The 16589-nt window shown below is 37.5% G+C and overlaps 1 protein-coding gene across 1 annotated transcript in view; it reads left to right on the top strand.

Moving 5' to 3' along the window:
- Positions 1-2362: 2362 nt before the first annotated feature.
- The window catches only part of LOC125235816 (GAS2-like protein 3), a 159647-nt gene continuing 145420 nt past the window's right edge, over positions 2363-16589 (top strand). The window contains 1 exon segment of the mRNA XM_048142405.1: positions 2363-2536. The gene's annotated coding sequence lies outside the window, so the exon portion shown is untranslated.

Here is a 16589-nt window from a genome sequence, read left to right as displayed (position 1 = left end):
GCAAGCGCGTCAGCCGCCGCGCCGCCATTGTGGAGGACAATGCAGATGAGGAGAGGCTGAAGGATTGTTCTGACGGTTTCAGGAAACTTGCCGAGTTGATGCTTTTGTCTTGGAAGATAGTTTACTTGAAACTCGAGCTCTCGCTGAACAATTGTTCTTACAGCCGAAGATAGATATCATCATTCTTGAACCTGGATATTATTTTATTAGTACTTATAAGGCTTCTTTCAGCACTCATATGAAAATATTGTTCAGCGAGCTTCAGAAATCCTGTTCAAGAGATTTTCTGCCCTACACTTATCAAAATCTTATAGGTACAATACAGGTATACTCGGTTAGGCCTGCATGCCTGTAACTTGCACAACTGGCAGTCTGGCATGCCAGCCGCGTACAAATACAAAACTGGCATGCCAGTTGTGCAAGCTATTTACAGCCATGTGTAATTGTGTATCGCAGGCTTTAGAATTTATAAACTTTTGTCACATATGAAATGAAACTCAATGAATTCAAAGTATTAGCTGCGGAATCAACTTGATAGGCCGATTCTGTGTTGCTCGATTAATTAGAATGGGTACGTGCCTATTTCAATCCTGTTCAAAATAGTTTTTGCTACCGATATATGTATAAAATGTTTAAAAATTATGAAAAGCATCTTAAATTACATACATAGCTATTGTTCCCTTTCGAACTACATAACATAGCATTGTGCGAGTACAACGACCACATTATAACACCAGAAATTAGTCCCAAAATACAGGATGTTGAAAAAAACTAATAAAAAACAATCTTGTTTAAGTTTTTAATTGGTCAACGTATGGTCACGAATTTTGAGAACTCTTTGAATAGGGCTTTGTGTTTGATTCGCGGACTTCTACAGTAATAAGTTAATAACAATAATATCCGATTAATATTATTTTTACATTACTTTATAGGAAGAAAATTAGGCTATGGTGCCTATAGTAAGTACCTACCTACTCTCTAGAATAAAACACCTACCTATAAGTAATTTAGCAATAAATACTATACCTCGTAGTACCTTTTTTAACCGACTTCAAAAAAGGAGGAGGTTCTCAATTCGACTGAATTTTTTTTTTATTTTTTATTTTTTTTTGTATGTATGTTACTCGATATCTCCGAGAATCGTAGACCGATTTTCAAAATTTTTTTTTTGATCGAACGGGTATAACCCCGAGATGGTCCCATTGGCACCAAGTCGTGGTCTGATGATGGGATCTTGGAGAAATCGAGGGAACTCTTCAAATGTTATAGGCACATGTAATGTTTTTTGTGTATTTTTCAAAGGTGCACCAGTATTTGCGCCTGATGGTAATAATTTTATGTGGCTGAGCTGATGATGGAAGGTCAACTCCTCAATGGTTAGGAGTTAAAGGACAATTCTTTCACTACTGTACATATATTCGGACTGATACATATAATATCACTAGGAACCACTAAAAATCAACAAATAAATTAACTTTTTAACAAAAAATAAAACCGCCTTCAAAAAAAAAGCGTACAAAACACGGAGAAACTAAAAAGCCAAAAATAATAAACCTTCGAATTCAGATTTCTTATCGGATTGCAATAATCTAAACATCCAAATTATAAACAAATCAATTATTTTTGGAGTCGGGACCAGCCTGCGTATGGTTGGGTAGGGCAAACAGGAAATAGCAAGGCGACGAACAGGTCTGGTACCGACTACAAAAATAATTGATTTGTTTATAATTTGGATGTTTAGATTATTGCAATCCGATAAGAAATCTGAATTCGAAGGTTTATTATTTTTGGCTTTTTAGTTTCTCCGTGTTTTGTACGCTTTTTTTTTGAAGGCGGTTTTATTTTTTGTTATGTTTATGTGATGAGCACAGACATTTTGTTAATAACTGTTTTGTATATTATGTAATATCGTTGTCTGAGTATCCACATCACAAGCCTTCTTGAGCTTACCGTGGGGCTCAGTCAATCTGTGTAAGGATGTCCTAATAATATTTATTTATTTATTTATTCCAGCATTTATTCGACCACAGACCAAGGTTCTCTGTGGGCGTGGCTTATGGCCGCCGGCCGCCGGGGTCCGCTTGTCCCAAGAATGGGCGTTCGGTGGCTCAGACAGTTCTAGTCTACATAGTAGGTCAGGTATTGAAGGAAGCCACACGAAACCGAATCATCTAAATTTTAAAATAGGTCCCAAGGTCGCTAGGCTATAGGCTTCGGCATTATAAATTGAACTTAAAAAATCCAATTTAAATCCCATTCCATTTCAGCACACCTCAATCTCCTGAAAGATCTCCAAATGTCAATAAGGTCGACATCAGCCACATTGCGTCGCGACCGCCCGCCCGACGGCATTATGCAACGGAACGGCAGTCATATCTCACGCGCCGCGCAGCCCGCACGCCACTCGCGCGCAGAACGATCGAACTTTACCGGTACGGGACAACTTTAAAGTTTCGAGTTATTTTAAATATCGGTACCGGTGGTGCTTACTCAGTGGAATTGCAGTGATGTTCGGAGTCCCGTGTTTATAATTTTGGTGAGTTTTTGTACTTATGTTTTGTTGTGTTGTTTACATTAGTTTTGTTGAGTTCGACCTGGTAGTTAATTAGGTGTTTAAAATTGATATTTAATTACATAACGACGTTATGTGCTTGGCAATTTAAAAAAAAATTTGAAGTGAGAATTTATCATAATTGAATTGGAAATTAGAAATAAACAAAGCCGCTAAAAATAAAAGGCTTATAAAACGAAGTGATTCTACCTACATCACTAAAAATGTAAGGTGAAACAAGGTTTGTCAAAAATAACAACAAAATGAACTTTAATATTGAAGGTATATATTTATAGTATAACCAACTATTAAAACCAACTTAAACAATAATAATCAACTGTCAGTCTTATCGCTCAAGTATATATTAAATATATGGCGTTAATATTAATTAAGAAGTGTAGCAATGCAGGTATGTATTTAACTACATAGTTTAACGAGCTGTCAAAATGACTGCATTTTATTTACTCTAAATATCTATTCTATTTAGTGCACCTATGTTTTAATAGCTTCCCTTCACTTTAGATGTAATTTACCTAGGTAATAGCTAATTAAAATGGTAATTAACTAAGCATTGAGCGTAATGAATCCTAGGCCGTTGCGTCAACGCCGCAACGTCGAGGCTGTTCAGTGAGGTAACGTTAACGACTCCATTACAACTGCCTCCTTGTTAAAACAATGACACTGTGATAACAGTGATAAGATTACAACCGATCTTGGACTGCCCGTCATACGTACAATTCGTCATACAGATATTTTCAAAATATGGACATTTTCGTCTTTTACCTACTCAAATTAAGACGTAACTAGTGTCAGAAAAAAACGCTCGCAGTTTTCTTAATTTTGGTATTCGCGGTAGACTCTGTGCGGGATTGAAGGCAAAACAAAAAAACCGGCCAAGTGCGAGTCGGACTCGCGCACCGAGGGTTCCGTACAAACCTAAGGTTTTCGGAATTTTTCCTTTATGTGTGCTATAAAACGTTGCTTCATGCCAAATTTCAAGATTCTAGGTCGACTGGAAGTACCCTTTAGGTTTTGATTCCCTTGCGAGTACTTGCGAGTTTCAAAATATGCAGCTTAAATTGCTGTTTCTTTTGATTGCGTTGACATAGAAGTTTGATTTTGTTACAGCTTAAAGGTATTATAGACCTGAGTATTTGGTATGAATTTCAATTTAATACCTCTACGCGTTTATGAGGAAATGGGTAGTAAGGTTAAAATTATTTAAAAAAAATATATTATGTGATGTAACTAAAAATTTATGGTTTTCGTAATTTTTCCTTTATCTATGCTATAAGACGTTGCTTCGTACCAAATTTCAAGGGTTGTCTATTGTTTGCCCGACAGTCATTTAACATAATATTCATTTGCCCGAATCTAACTTGCCTGAATTTCATTTGCCCGAATGATTTGTTTACCATAAAAATCATATGACATACTCGTTGTTTATCCGAATATTACCTTCCATAATCATACAATGCCATACTATTTGTTAGCCATATTATTAAGTGCAATAATATGGTTTCATAAAATATTCAAACGCCATAAGCAATTATTGCCATATTAATTGTTGCCCATATTATTACCTAACCTAACCTACTTTCTGATAGCAGTTTCATTTTCCAGGGGTCACAGTTCTAACCTAACGTAACCTACTTTTCCAGCAGTTTCATTCTCCAGGGGGTCACAGTTCTAACCTAACCTAACCTACTTTCTGATAGCAGTTTCATTTTCCAGGGGTCGCAGTTCTAACCTAACCTAACCTACTGTCTGATAGTATTTTCATTTTCCGGGGGGTCACAGTTCTAACCTAACCTAACCTACTTTTCAAGCAGTTTCCTTTCCCAGAGGTTCACAGTTCTAACCTAACCTAACCTACTTTCTGATAGCAGTTTCATTTTCCAGGGGGTCACAGTTCTAACCTAACCTAACCTACTTTCTGATAGTAGTTTCATTCTCTAGCTAGTCCTTCTAGTACCTATTATAGTAGTTTTCGATTCTGCCAAAGCACATTATGGAAATTGACTTTTCTGGACGCTAATTTGTATGACAAATGATGGTATGGAATGTGGTAATTACGGATTTCGATGATTCTGACAAATGACATTATGGAAACTGACTTTATGGGAAACAAAGTTTCTGGCACTAGATTAATATAGTAAACAATGATTATGGCATAAGATGTTATGAGAAACAATATTATGATTGTTGAATAGGATGGCAAATAAAATTATGGCAAATGAAATTCTGGCAAATGGGGGTATCCCAATTTCAAGATTCTGAGTTCACGGGAAGCACCCTGTAGGTTTTGATTCCCTTGCAAGTGTCGAAAATTTGCGGCATAAACGGCTGTATCTTTTGATTGCGTTGGCTTAGAAGTTTGATTTTTTCACAGCTTCAAGGGACAGTAGACCTGAGTAATTGATATAAATTTCAGCTTCATACCTCCACGCGTTCCTGAGAAAAAGGGTCTTGACAGACGGACGGACGGACGGACAGACGGACAACAAAGTGATCCTATAAAAGGGTTCCGTTTTTTCCTTTTGAGGTACGGAACCCTAAAAACTGATTATTTCTAATCTTTATTGTTCTCAGATAAAGGTCAGATTCTTTTAGTATTTCCTATAGGGAAATACATACATACATACATACAATCACGCCTGTATCCCATGAAGGGGTAGGCAGAGCCCCTTTCAACCCCTTATTTGCCACTTTTGGCAAATAAGGGGTTGAATGAAAACGAAATTGTGACATGATAGATTGATTGATTGATTGATGTGTGATAGCCTGATAGGGAAATGTCACAAATTAATAAGGGTAATAGTTAGTGTCTGCTCCGAGACCACGGGGGCAATGCCGTCCTTGAAACGTCGGAGGTTAGTGTTTAAAACATAGTAAATACGCGATTAAGTCCCGTTTGCAATTTTAAATAGGGTAATAGTTATTGTGTAAGCTACTGTAGTTGAAATGAAATGAAATGATTTTCGGAACAGTAGCCGCAGGTGGCTGGATAGGGATACCCCCATTTGCCAGAATTTCATTTGCCATAATTTTATTTGCCATCCTATTCAACAATCATAATATTGTTTCTCATAACATCTTATGCCATAATCATTGTTTACTATATTAATCTAGTGCCAGAAACTTTGTTTCCCATAAAGTCAGTTTCCATAATGTCATTTGTCAGAATCATCGAAATCCGTAATTACCACATTCCATACCATCATTTGTCATACAAATTAGCGTCCAGAAAAGTCAATTTCCATAATGTGCTTTGGCAGAATCGAAAACTACTATAATAGGTACTAGAAAGACTAGAGAATGAAACTGCTATCAGAAAGTAGGTTAGGTTAGGTTAGAACTGTGAACCTCTGGAAAAGGAAACTGCTTGAAAAGTAGGTTAGGTTAGGTTAGAACTGTGACCCCCCGGAAAATGAAAATACTATCAGACAGTAGGTTAGGTTAGGTTAGAACTGCGACCCCCTGGAAAATGAAACTGCTATCAGAAAGTAGGTTAGGTTAGAACTGTGACCCCCTGGAGAATGAAACTGCTGGAAAAGTAGGTTAGGTTAGGTTAGAACTGTGACCCCTGGAAAATGAAACTGTTATCAGAAAGTAGGTTAGGTTAGGTAATAATATGGGCAACAATTAATATGGCAATAATTGCTTATGGCGTTTGAATATTCTATGAAACCATATTATTGCACTTAATAATATGGCTAACAAATAGTATGGCATTGTATGATTATGGAAGGTAATATTCGGATAAACAACGAGTATGTCATATGATTTTTATGGTAAACAAATCATTCGGGCAAATGAAATTCAGGCAAGTTAGATTCGGGCAAATGAATATTATGTTAAATGACTGTCGGGCAAACAATAGACAACCTTGCGAGTACTTGCGAGTTTCAAAATATGCAGCTTAAATTGCTGTTTCTTTTGATTGCGTTGACATAGAAGTTTGATTTTGTTACAGCTTAAAGGTATTATAGACCTGAGTATTTGGTATGAATTTCAATTTAATACCTCTACGCGTTTATGAGGAAATGGGTAGTAAGGTTAAAATTATTTAAAAAAAATATATTATGTGATGTAACTAAAAATTTATGGTTTTCGTAATTTTTCCTTTATCTATGCTATAAGACGTTGCTTCGTACCAAATTTCAAGATTCTGAGTTCACGGGAAGCACCCTGTAGGTTTTGATTCCCTTGCAAGTGTCGAAAATTTGCGGCATAAACGGCTGTATCTTTTGATTGCGTTGGCTTAGAAGTTTGATTTTTTCACAGCTTCAAGGGACAGTAGACCTGAGTAATTGATATAAATTTCAGCTTCATACCTCCACGCGTTCCTGAGAAAAAGGGTCTTGACAGACGGACGGACGGACGGACAGACGGACAACAAAGTGATCCTATAAAAGGGTTCCGTTTTTTCCTTTTGAGGTACGAACCCTAAAAACTGATTATTTCTAATCTTTATTGTTCTCAGATAAAGGTCAGATTCTTTTAGTATTTCCTATAGGGAAATACATACATACATACAATCACGCCTGTATCCCATGAAGGGGTAGGCAGAGCCCCTTTCAACCCCTTATTTGCCACTTTTGGCAAATAAGGGGTTGAATGAAAACGAAATTGTGACATGATAGATTGATTGATTGATTGATTGATGTGTGATAGGGAAATGACACAAATAAATAAGGGTAATAGTTAGTGTCTGCTCCGAGACCACGGGGGCAATGCCGTCCTTGAAACGTCGGAGGTTAGTGTTTAAAACATAGTAAATACGCGATTAAGTCCCGTTTGCAATTTTAAATAGGGTAATAGTTATTGTGTAAGCTACTGTAGTTGAAATGAAATGAAATGATTTTCGGAACAGTAGCCGCAGGTGGCTGGATAGCTCTAGAACCTGCGATTTAACCTGTGTAATTTACGGTTGTATTTTAAAACACCATAAAAATGATGGGCGAAATGTTTAGTAGGCATTGTGTAGGTAATAAAAGTTTTAGATTGTTATCGTTAAGTAAATGAATTTGATTTAAATAAAGCTTTTTTTAGACATACTTATAAATAATAGTAAAAAAATGTTATCATTTGTATCAATCATTAATACTTGATTCGATAAGGTAGGTAAATAAATATAGGCACGGAACGCGTTGAGGTCTAATTCTCGTAGCGCGGGAGGTAGGTTAGGTACCAATTGTCTTTTCCCGGAGGGGTCAAATCGTCACAACTAAGTATTATAAATAACTAAAATCTATTAAGTATTTAGGTATAGTTTGACACTACACATCATATTGTTTACTAACCTACTAACGACTATTTACGACTAACGATACATAGGAGGACGGCTAAATGGCTTCCAAATATGATGAGCGGCGATGACTGCTTCCAATCAGTCTCGTTTGCTCGTTTGGTGCATATTACATTATATTATATTCTGTGGTACAAAATGACAAAGTAAAAGCAGAACCGTGTCCGTCATTATTTCATAGAATTATAGACAACGATTAATTCCTATGAAAACAAATACAAATATTATCCCGAGATCTACCTCTAGACGAACGGATATCATGCGGGACGGGACGGGACGTGCTCAACTTATTAATTTAAAATGTATATCCCATTGTTTATTGGAGTAGACAACACAAGGCACTACCCCTGTTGTCTATCACCGCGGTTACTTCATTCCTTAAGAAAATAGTTTTTTGTCGAATCCTTTAAATAAAATTTTGAGAAAGAAATGCACTTTGTCCATAATTTTTGTTTTAAATCTCATAAATTCAGTAAATAAAGGATCCTACCAACAATAAAGAAACGTAGGGACAAGGCTTTAATTAAAATCCATTGGAAATTTTGTTCATTAATGTCATCCAGGAATTAATTTGAGGACCACGTTTGTAATCTAATATCTATTCCCTAAAACGCAGCGCTGTTAACTGCTCAAGTGCTCACGTCATCACTATCTATTAAGGGTAATTATCAATTATTTACTTATTCATAATAAACACGATTAAAATGATTAAGCACCGCCACATAATGAACCGGCGCGGCGGTGTCGGTGACGCAAACATATTGTCTCCACGTCACAACGTGTTGACACCTCGCCGATACGAGCGGCTTATAACTTATAGTAATTATAAGCCTTTGCGATCAATCAGGCTTATTTAATTAATTGGTGACGTTGTATTGAAACTGTCAATGTGTGGTTACGTAACTTGAATTTTGATATGCACTGACATATGTATGTGGAACATTTGAGTTCACACGGCACTGGCATAGTCTGGAATCTGGAATAAAAATAAAACATATGAAGTAATACCTACTAGCATTCGCCCGCGACCTCGCGTTATTTTCGAAAATTGCGGAGTGCTCCATACGAACGTCCAACCCCTATTTTAGGAAAGTGGGGGGTTAGAAAGAGATAACAAGTAGCCTATGCCACTCTGGACTTTAATTATGTATTGTCTACTTAAACAGTCACGTCAATTCGTCGCTCCGTTTTGCTGTGAAAGACGATAAACAAGTAAACACACATTTTTCCATTTGTAATATTAGTGTGGATTAATTTAATAGTGATAAGGCAACCAAGGTGCCTACATGCATGCCTACTTCTCAAGCCAATTGCAACAAAATACATAAAATTGATGTATTTATAATTTTATTTAGGTGTCATTTATATTAAATATAATCTACGGCTCGTCGAGAAAAATACGAGTAGCGTTAGGTCTTCGTTGATAAAGCAATTTAGTTTTATCTCGACGCTAGCGGTTTAGTTGTTAAATTGGCGTAAATGAAGTAATAGCTTCTCGTGACTTTCCTGCCAGCCAGATAAGACGCCGACGTGTGTTTATGTTGCTTACTTATACATGTTCACTGACGTCAGCATGTAGTGCAATGTTTGACACAAGTGACACGTCTGTTATTAGGGGAGGGTGGCCAAAGAGGGCGTTCGATTTAATAACTTTTGTTGAAGTTGGTAGTTATCTAAATTAAATTACATGTCCGTCTTTGGGTCACAGGTTTACATATGTGTACCAAATTTCTAGTAAATCGGTCCAGTAGTTTCGGAGAAATCGGCTGTGACAGACGGACAGACAGACACACGAGTGATCCTATAAGGGTTTCGTTTCTCCTATTTGAGGTACGGAACCCTAATACATAGAAAAAACTGTCTGAATGAAGTGAATGACATATCAACGCACAGCCGAAACCGCTGGTCCTAGAGATTTAAAATTTGGCACGTAGGTTCCTTGTAAGTTGTAGAGGAGCACTAAGAAAGGATGTTTCAAAATTCACATCCTAAGGGGGTGAAATGGGGGTTCAAAGTTCAACGTTTGAATGAGATTAATTTTAGTACGCGGGCAAAGCCGCGGGAAAAAGCCAGTAACTTTAATAAAATGAAATGAAATGAATGAAATGAAATATTTATTTTCCAAGTAGGCATATTACAATGCGCTTTTTAAAGTACGCGGCTCTAACCCTACGCCTCAGCCTCGAAAGATTTCAGTCCCCCCTCAGTTGGAGGGGGCTATGGGACCGGCAAGAAACACGGCGGGCCACTTCTTTTCAAAACATTACATCTTATAATTAAAGCTAAAAACGAGATACTTTAATAAAGTAATCAAATATAAATTAACAGACTAGAATTAAAAACAAATATTTCAGAATTAAAATACTTTTCAATAACACCTTATTGTACCATATTTTTTGCAAACAAATTATTAGCCTATGCAATCTCCAATACTTAGTTCATAACTATGCCGGTCAAACATGTGTTCTCTGTATGATTTATAGACTAACGTCTAACAAATCTGCATACCACTTTAAAAAATAAAAGCAGTTTTGACTCCCTTAAATTCAGTATAAACGAGTTTCTGACCTGGTATCTATTCCAATAATAAATGTTTGACATGTTTTGTTTTATTCAAGTTTCCAAGATCTTCTTGTAGGTTTAACAGGTTGTCTGTAGGAGTGCGCTGTTTGCTCATCTGTAAGTGAAACGATTTAACATTTAGAGAAAAGTGGTCGGTGTTGTGTGTTGGCAAAAAATTTAGGGCTTAAGACGATACGATACAGGCAGGTCGCGCGATAAATGATAAATCATCTGGCCGTCCCTATCGCACTTACTAATAGTGCGATAGGGACGGCCTGATATTTTATCGTTTATCACGCGACCATGCTACCCGTGCAGGTCAATTCTCTATACGAACGCTCTCGTCTATCTACTGAGTCTCTCTGCTTAGCCTTGAGGTTGACTGGTAGAGAATGCTTTAAAGCATTTCCGCCCTGCTTTTGGATTAAATAAATAAATAAAACATTTAGTGAAGATACAGAGAAATTACTTTTTCAAGATTCAAATTATTATTTTTATCTGTGTCGGACCGTTTTAACTGCATATTCAAAATGGTTTTTGCTATTTGTTTTTTATTTTTTTCAAAAAAGACGCTAGAGCCAATGCTCGTGGCGTCTTTATTAAAATGGCTAAAAACGGTAGTTTTTTCAATATGGCTCAAAAAAAGGTGTGATACTCAAGATCGGTAACAATTAGCCAAAAAATCTAAACGGTTCGACACAGATTATTTAATTGTTATTCAGATTCTCAAATTTCGTTCCGTTTAAATAAGTTTTGAAGGAGGAAACAGTCGAGAGCGGAATCTCGAGTTTAAAGATTTTTTCGCAATATCTTTTAACTGAGTTGTTCTTAATGGACATTTTCTTTCGGTAAATCTAGTTAATAACACTAGTATATTTAACTGAAATTCCTAAATTGAAAAAGGGACTCCTTTCCATTTTAGCATTTTCGCTCCCGTAGCGTCTTAAGTGCTCGATTTTTTTGTTTTGTTTTTTGCCATATTTTATCAGTGAGATAGCTAATGTGCCCGGAGCCGCCGCACCGGCGCCACTATCGCACGTCCACGACCATCGACCACGCACACATTGTTTGCTTGCACCAGAACAATAACTCGCGATAACAGAGACACGCTCACTAGAAACATTCATTTATCAAGAATGCAATGAAAAAAAGAAATAGTAGTACTTGGTTTTTATCTTCGAATGTTCAATAGTACCAAATAGTATCCACACTTATTAGGTCTAATAAGAACGTCCCAGATCACATGTTTGTCGACCTCGGTTTTGTCTCCACCCGCGATTTGTGTGACAGGGATGTACTGTTGTATTTGTTGTAGTTTAACAACTTAGTTTCTATATTAAACTACAATAATACATTAAACTGGACTAATCCAAACGCTTAGTTTCTCCAGTGACCTGGCCAGAAGGTCACTAGTTTAAAGAAAAGTACTTGTGCCAATTCTTGGAATAAGATTACCTAGAGGATTACAGACTTAGCTGTGCTATGGGAAAAGCCGGGAGAATGTTAGGAATTATTTCGTTTTTGGTAAGATTATCCACATTTGGTGCGGTTTCAATTTCTCACGGCTTTGCTTGACAAATATGGCGTTCTTAAGAAATCAGATTAACACCCGTAAATCTCAGCCACAGAGTTTAAAAACGATCAGAGGTGGACTATTGAGGCCTAGACTCATTTCTAGGTAATTAATATAGGGATGTCTAAAAGTGGATCTTCAATGAAAACTTGTTATTCAACATGCGTACGCTCGTGTTTATGCGTGTGCGTGACACACAAACATTTACAACTCGGTACGAGTATTGTCATCTTGGTCAAATTGATATTATCTAAGAGACGCCATATTATAAGCGCCACGTTAAATCCAATAAGCGAATGTCACAACCAAATGTATAAGGTGCTAAATAACGATCGAACCATGAGGCGCTGTTTAAAAAAACTGCAAAAAGATGACTACTAGAACATGGCTAGGTATAGTATGGATCTTCTATTGGAGACATACTAGCTAGAGTGTAAGCTATCTATTTGTACCTCTGTTTTCATTTCAACTCTGTGTTCGCTATTCGTGCCTAATCCCAAAGTGTCTAACCGCCGAATTTGTAACACATGCAGTTTGCGACACTGCGCCTACTTCACCAGCACGACATGCGGTTAATTACTCGCAATTACTCGACACCGCCGGTTTATCTCGATTATCGCAATATACTCGTATCACGGGACACTGGCACGCATGGATGTGGCATGGGAATTTGTTTCTATCTAATACAATACTTTATATTTCACTTTTCTAGCTCCTAGTGACCTAGTGAGCCGGTCTATTTACGAAGCAGATACTGGGTTCCAATTCTGGTAAAGATATTTATTTTCTTTATCACGGGTAACTTTTTTTTGGGAAAATGTTAATCGTCTTTGCAGTCTTAAGGGCCACCCCACCACGGTCTCGCGACCGACCGTCGGCATTTAGTCAAATCTACGGGTGTTGTTCGACGCAACGTCGGCTATGAAGTCAATGACGCTGACGGAACGCCGAAGCTCAAAATATGCTAAAACGTGTGGGCATCTCCCTAGAAGACAAGACTTATCCTCATTCATCCGGACAATGTTTGGGCGGTCTGCTATCAAACAACGATGTTATCTGAAGAAGCCGTTACATCGTCGCAACGTCAAAGGCAAGACGTGTAGATGCTCGCGGAGATATCGCGACACACAAGGCACCGCCCTCTGTGTTTGTTGACGAGTATCAATCAACTCTATCAACGGATTCATTTCTGTAGCAAAAACATACGAATTATGTTCGTTTGTGAATTTTATTGTTTAGAGTAGAGATGGGCCGAATATGGACTTTGCCGAATACGAATATTCGGCCGAACATTCGGTTCAGCTCTTACCGAACCGAACATTCGGCTGAATATTCGGTTACGCCATATTTTTAAGGCGAATGTTAAGATTAAAACTATTAAATGATTGATAATGGTTAATACATATATTGTGTTACTAGGTTACTACAACTACAACTATGTTCTTATGATTTAGTGGATAACTAAAACTTAGTTAAAACAACTGTGAACTCTTTTCAACTCTTAAACTACGGTTTCTTAACTTTTTTACAAAACAATTGTATTTGACGCATTGGTAATTATTATTATCTCTTTTAGAAAGCTACTAAAATAGGAGCTTCGTGTCCAATAGAATACGTAAAATCTTCATTAGTTATTTACTTTGTTTATTCGGTAAATATTCGGCAATGCAACCGAATTATTCGGCCGAATACGAACATTGAAAAACTTGCCGAATATGCTGAATACCGAATATTTACCGAATATTTGGCCCATCTCTAGTTTAGAGATAAGATCTGCTTATTGGAGGTAAGTAATTGTTGCAAACTGTGTTTGTGCTGTGTTGTGTCGAACTGGACCTCATGAGTGCGAAGAACACTATAGGTACAACCACCATAATACAACGGTGAAACTATTTTTCCCACCGACATTTATATATTCACAAGTGCTCAACATATTGCCCATATCAGAACGGCTTGCGCGGACGAGTTTTTTGCTCAACTTCATTTTCGATAAGCATTCGGCATTCCTCCCGAAGGTCTCTGTACCGGCCCTTCTCGTCTCGTCTGTCGTTTTGTCCGTGTCGAGCAAATTGGAGGGTTCATGTTTACTCGTGTATGCTCGTGCCGGTAAATTACTTGTGACATTTGTGCGGGGCGGGCTGCGCAGACGCAAAACGATCTCGATTTATGAGAAGTAATTAGTGTAGTGAGCTGTTTTATTTCAAACTTTACACCACTATTTTATTTTGTTTCTAAGTGATGCGAATCGTATAAAAGAAGTGAACATAAATATTTGATGGGTTAAAAAACTTAAGTAGATGTTTGTATCTCGTCTGTTCCTAGGATTGAAAGAGCGCTCATAAACAACTCAAATTAAACAGGCCCTTGTGATATTTTCTTGCTAATCTCCAAGAAACTGAGTACTTGTAGCATGCTCTTAATGTATTATTCATTATCGCATATACAAGGAATTACGATAAGTGCGATATAAGAGAGAGTTTAGTGCGGCGATAAACGACAAACGTGACCGGCGACATAGGTTATCGGCGTTTTCTACGCCCATTGGCACGTGTGTACGACGCTTTACTCCGATATAAAACAATCATTCACAGAAGGAATACTTTTCTTTACGTTGGGGAAATGCTTTTACGCATTACCACCCGGTCCGTGGGAACCAGGGGCGGATGAAGGACTAACCAGTCTAGGACTACTGTCTAAAAACCAGTAAAACCGTGCACCAACGAATTCCGTCTCCGCCTTTGGTGGAGTGCCGCAGGGACACTATTCTAAAGCATTCGACCACGTGCAGGACAGGGATCATAAGCAAATCTTGCGTCTCATAATAATGTAATGAGTAAATGAGCTGATGACATGTCAATTACCCAAGTAGAATAAAAATAGAAATACATAAACAGATTTCACTTTTCACTAATACAATAACATGAAGATATTTTTTTTGCAGTAGCCCATACTTATAAAATCGTTTACAAAACAATAAATTATTAGGATTCACATAAAAAAATCATCAGTGCTACCGTGCCGCGGATAACATTAAAATGAAAACATTTAAATGCGCGGAACCTCGATTTTAATAACATCCGTTGCGCGACGACGGCAACGCGCCCAAAATTAAAACTACCACATTACTCGATGGCACTAGGAAGAACGGCACACGGTCAAAAACCGACTCACATCCTGAACCGATAAACCCGAAACGTATTGAATACTTAATGCGAACGGTTTGCCAAATTTATTGATCTAAATAAATTCTCCCCGTGACCACAGTATAATAAAGAGTACTATCGTACTATACGCATTGAAAGATTTTGTAACAAAAAAATGTGTGCGCCGCCGGAGACTGCATTGCCAGATTTAGAGACTTATGCCATTTAAATTTCCAATGGCCTCCTAGATTTATCGGATCCCTTTTACAATTGATACATTGCTTAGGGCCCTAGGTCGGGCTTTGAAGGCTTAGCTCCAAATCCGGCCCTGACAGACAGAGTACGGATGTCTAACGTGCGTTGGCAAAATATTATATCACGAAGGAAAGAAATGTTATGTGTTATGATAGCACCATCCGCCAGTTCCCACGAGTCGCTACATCAACAGCCAATGCCACAGCGATTAGCTGAGCGGATGTGTCGTTGTCATTATAAATCTCGTGATGAGCATAAACATGAGAAGTCAAAGCTACGATTTTCGATTAGTGTTGTTTCCGTATCCGAGGAAAAGTGCTATAAAATTTTTGGTAACTCCCTTTCTATAAAAGAGGATGTGCCTTATTTATTAAATGTACAGTTCCAACCCAACTATTAGCCAAAAGTCCCAATAATACTATGCCTTTCTCGCAGCGCATCACTTTGCTATAAATACTCATAGACAAATTTAAGTTTATAACTACCACCGCGCGTTTACACATCATCTCTGAATATATGACTTGAGTTTTGATGGTTCTGATGATGGAAGGAACTTGCATCCTTAATTTTTTATCTTTGAACTCATTTACACAAAAGGATGCTAGCCATGCAACCCCAGTCATTGCCATATTCCCAGTAATGCCATTCCCTCAGCATCAGTTTGCCATAAACACTCATAGACAAATTTAAATTTAGAACGTTTTATAGCGACCACCCGCGCGTTCGCGGACCATCTCACAGTTACGACTCTTGATGCTCCGATGATGGAGGCACTCGGGTAAACATCCTTAAGGGAATTGCGATTCAATGGAACCAGTATATTCAAGTGTAAACTTGGAAAGGAAGCGAGTTTTAGTATGCGGGTTCATAAACTCGACTAGGACTAGTCTATTTGACAATTTTGACAGTATCATTTTTACAGAATCATTTTATATGTATGTCACATATTTCTGGATTTATGACGGAGATATCCATTACTGTCCATTATTATATCGTAATATTTATGTGTGTGATAACGACTGACGCTCTTATATTCAACTTTTTAAAAGAAGTTGAAGTCTTAAGTCATTAAGTACATTTTTATATTATTTTGCTTGCGTTAAGGGTTAACGTCAATATAATATTCCAGTTCAGATTTTTGACATTTGAAGCAGCAATACAGTCTGTGACAATATTGCGCTGCAATATGCAGCA

This window comes from Leguminivora glycinivorella, chromosome 18 (assembly GCF_023078275.1).
Source record: "Leguminivora glycinivorella isolate SPB_JAAS2020 chromosome 18, LegGlyc_1.1, whole genome shotgun sequence".
NCBI lineage: Eukaryota > Metazoa > Arthropoda > Insecta > Lepidoptera > Tortricidae > Leguminivora > Leguminivora glycinivorella.
This window is presented reverse-complemented; position numbering and strand designations above follow the sequence as displayed.